The 3,493-nt window shown below is 40.9% G+C and overlaps 1 non-coding gene across 1 annotated transcript; it reads right to left on the reverse strand.

Moving 5' to 3' along the window:
• Nucleotides 1–661: 661 nt before the first annotated feature.
• Nucleotides 662–768, reverse strand: LOC129147428 (U6 spliceosomal RNA). Its single transcript, XR_008554785.1, has one exon. It is a non-coding gene; the product is annotated as a U6 spliceosomal RNA (small nuclear RNA).
• Nucleotides 769–3,493: the final 2,725 nt, after the last annotated feature.

Raw genomic sequence — 3,493 nt, forward strand, 5'->3', positions numbered from 1 at the left:
CCCTGGTTCGATTCTGGTCAAGGGCACATGTCCATGTTGGGAGCTCAATCCCCAGTGGGAGGTGTGCAGGAGGCAGCCAATCAATGATTCTCTCTCATCATTGATATTTCTATCTCTCTCTCTCCCTCTCCCTTCCTCATTGAAATCAATTAAAATATATATATATATAGATAAAATAATAATTGTAAACAAATATTTCCAGATGCTTCATTTACCTCTGGCTATGTCTCTTTCTATTTTCTATTTCTGAAGTTTACTTCTCAAAGTAAATAAATAAATAAATAAATAAATAAAAAATAAATGTTTTGTTTTTGTTTTTTTAAGAAGAAGACAGCAGGGCTATACAACCTAATTTTAGAACCTTAGACACGCTTACATATGATAGGTTAGGTTTGAAAAACGGAGATATTCGCAAGTCTAGAGTAAGTTAAAGAGTGTACCTTCCTAGGCCGCACTGCATTTCCACTAAACAGAAAGGCAAACCAGTTCTTTGCAGCTTTAGAACCAAGTTTACTCTTCTTTTTCTGATATAAGTTGTAAAGTGGTACCTCTCAAACTTCAGTGTGCATGTGAATCACTTGAGGGTCTTCTTAAAATGCAGATTCTGGTTTGGTAGGTTTCGGAAGGCCTGAGATTCTGCATTTCTTTTTGATTTTCCTTTTTAAATCTGGAACGTTTCACGAATTTGCGTGTCATCCTTGCGCAGGGACCATGCTAATCTTCTCTGTATCGTTCCAATTTTAGTATATGTGCTGCTAAAGCAAGCACAGATTCTGTATTTCTGACAAGCCCCCAGATGATGCTGATGGACCAAACTCTGTTGTAGGAAGGGTCCCAAGGACATTATTTTTGTTTATATATGAAAGTCCATTGAGAAAGACATGTCCCTTCTTTTTTTTTTTAATTTCTTTATTGATTAAGGTATCACATATTTGTCCTCGTCCCCCCATTTCCATCCCACCCCCCTCCTCACACATGCCCCCACCCCCCTGTTGTCCTTAACCGCTGGTTGGGCTCATATGTCTGCACACAAGTCCTTTGGTTGATCTCTCCCTTTATCCCCACCCTTCCCTACCCTCCCCCCGAGGCCCGACAGTCTGATCCATGCCTCCTTGTTTCTGGGTCTGTTCTTGTTCATCAGTCTATGTTGTTCATTATTTCCCCTAGATGAGTGAGATCATGTGCTACTAGAAATACACTTTTAAGAACCGAAAATGAGACAAGCAATAATGGTTATGGTGACAGGCAAATGAATCGGTCTGTAGTGAGTTTCTTTCTGGGCCAACAGTTCTTTTGAGACCCAATTTCAATGTCCAACAGTTCCTTATGTGTACATGTCAGCACTGACATTTCAGTTCTGGATGGTGGACAACTGGTGGTAATGCAGGTCCGACTCTGTCTGGTTTGGTCCTGGGCAATCTGCAGTGATGCACTGCTGCTAACTGCTAGTATGGGAAGGCCACATCAGCGTCTTCTGTCTCTGGACTGCTTCTCTTCTGTCTTCATGGCTGGAGTAGTCCTGTCGATTCTTCTCTTGCTAGAATCCACATGGTCTCGGAGTTGTTTTCTGAAAATATACAAACATATTCTCGACCAAAAGTTAATAAAGGAATATTTTCTATAAATTTGACTGGGGATCCTTTTTCAATTTTTGCCCAAATGATTTTCCTCTGGCTTGTTTTATCACCTTGTGTGTTTTTCATGGGTGTCTTGCTTTTAGCCTTACAATTAATTTTCTAAAGTATTAATTTTCTAGATGTAATTTACTTACAGGATATTTTTCCTTACATGATATTCCTCTACTATCCCCTCCTTTTTGATTTAAATGTTAGGAGGCTTTTGAAAATTTTATAATGTAGTCTTGATGGCTTTTAAATTTTAATTTTTTGTACTATAATATTACTGTTTTAGGTTAATTACATGGTGCACAATTTTATCGTGAGATGAAGTACCAATAAAAATTTTAGTTGACACTTTATCCCTTCTTTTTTTTTTTTTCCAAAATTTTATTTTTATTAAAATATAGTTGGTATACAGTATTATATTGGTTTGAGGTGTACAACATAGTGATTCGGCATTTGCATACCCTATGAGGTGATCGCCACACTAAATCTAGTAACATTCCACTAGTCACCATTGCAATGGCGTCACCACACATCATGTGATCACTGGAAAACACTACATTAGGGAGCGAATGAGAGCAGAAAAGGTAAATAACATCTACTTTTAGAAATATGGTGTGTGTGTGTGTTGTTTTGTTTTTGTAAGAGAGAATTATTGATGAGAGAGAATTATTGATTGACTGCCTCCTCCACGCCCCCCACTGGGGATCAAGCCCACAACCCCCGCATGTGCCCTTGACCGGAATAGAACCGATGTCCTATCCACTGAGCCAAATCAGCCAGGGCTAGAAAAATAGTTTTGACGTTAGCAAACACCCCACTCTCCTCCATTCCTGGGATCACATTTTGAGAACCGTAGTCCGTAGTCCATTGCAAGTCTTTTTTTTTTTTTTTTTTACTTTATTGATTAAGGTGTCACATATTTGTCCTCATCTCCCCATTCCCATCCCACACCCCTCCCCACGGATGCCCCCACCCCCCTGTTGTCCTTAACCATTGGTTAGGCTCGTATGCATGCACACAAGTCCTTTGGTTGATCTCTCCCCCCTACCCCCACCTTCCCCTACCTACCCTCTGAGGCCCGACAGTCCAATCGATGCTTCCTTGTTTCTGGGTCTGTTCTTGTTCATCAGTCTATGTTGTTCATCATTTCCCCTAGATGAGTGAGATCATGTGTTACTAGAAATATACTTATAAGAACCGATGTGAGACGAGCAATAATAGTTACATTGCAAGTCTTTATCTCCCTTTAGAGTTAGTGCCTCTCCATTGGTCCAGGAGCAGGGAGCAGGGAGCTGCCACCGGAAACACGCAGCATCCAACCGAACCGTCCCTTCTTTTTTAAAAAAAATATACCGTATTTTCCGGTGTATAAGATGACACCCAACTTTTCCAGTTAAAATATAGAGTTCGGGATATACCCGCCCTATAAGATGACACCTGGCATATAAGACGACCCCCGACTTTTGAGAAGATTTTCCTGGGTTAAAAAGTCGTCTTATATGCCGGAAAATACGGTATTTTATTGATTTTTTACAGAGAGGACGAGAGAGGGAGAGTTAGAAACATCGATGAGAGAGAAACATCAATCAACTGCCTCCTGCACATCCCCTACTGGGGATGTGCCCTCAACCAAGGCACATGCCCTTAACCAGATCCAAACCTGGGACCCTTGAGTCCACAGGCCGACGCTCTATCCACTGAGCCAAACCGGCCAGGGCTGGCCTGTCCCTTCTTGATGATCATAAGGGAACCTCTTAGCAGCTGCAAGGTATTCCCTAAACCTGCTACCACTCATGTTGATTAGCATTCCCCTGGCTTCTTATAGAAGCAGTATTTTCTTAGGACTTTATTTTTATTGATTGATTTGA

The sequence above is a fragment of the Eptesicus fuscus genome, chromosome 2 (assembly GCF_027574615.1).
Source record: "Eptesicus fuscus isolate TK198812 chromosome 2, DD_ASM_mEF_20220401, whole genome shotgun sequence".
Classification (NCBI taxonomy): domain Eukaryota; kingdom Metazoa; phylum Chordata; class Mammalia; order Chiroptera; family Vespertilionidae; genus Eptesicus; species Eptesicus fuscus.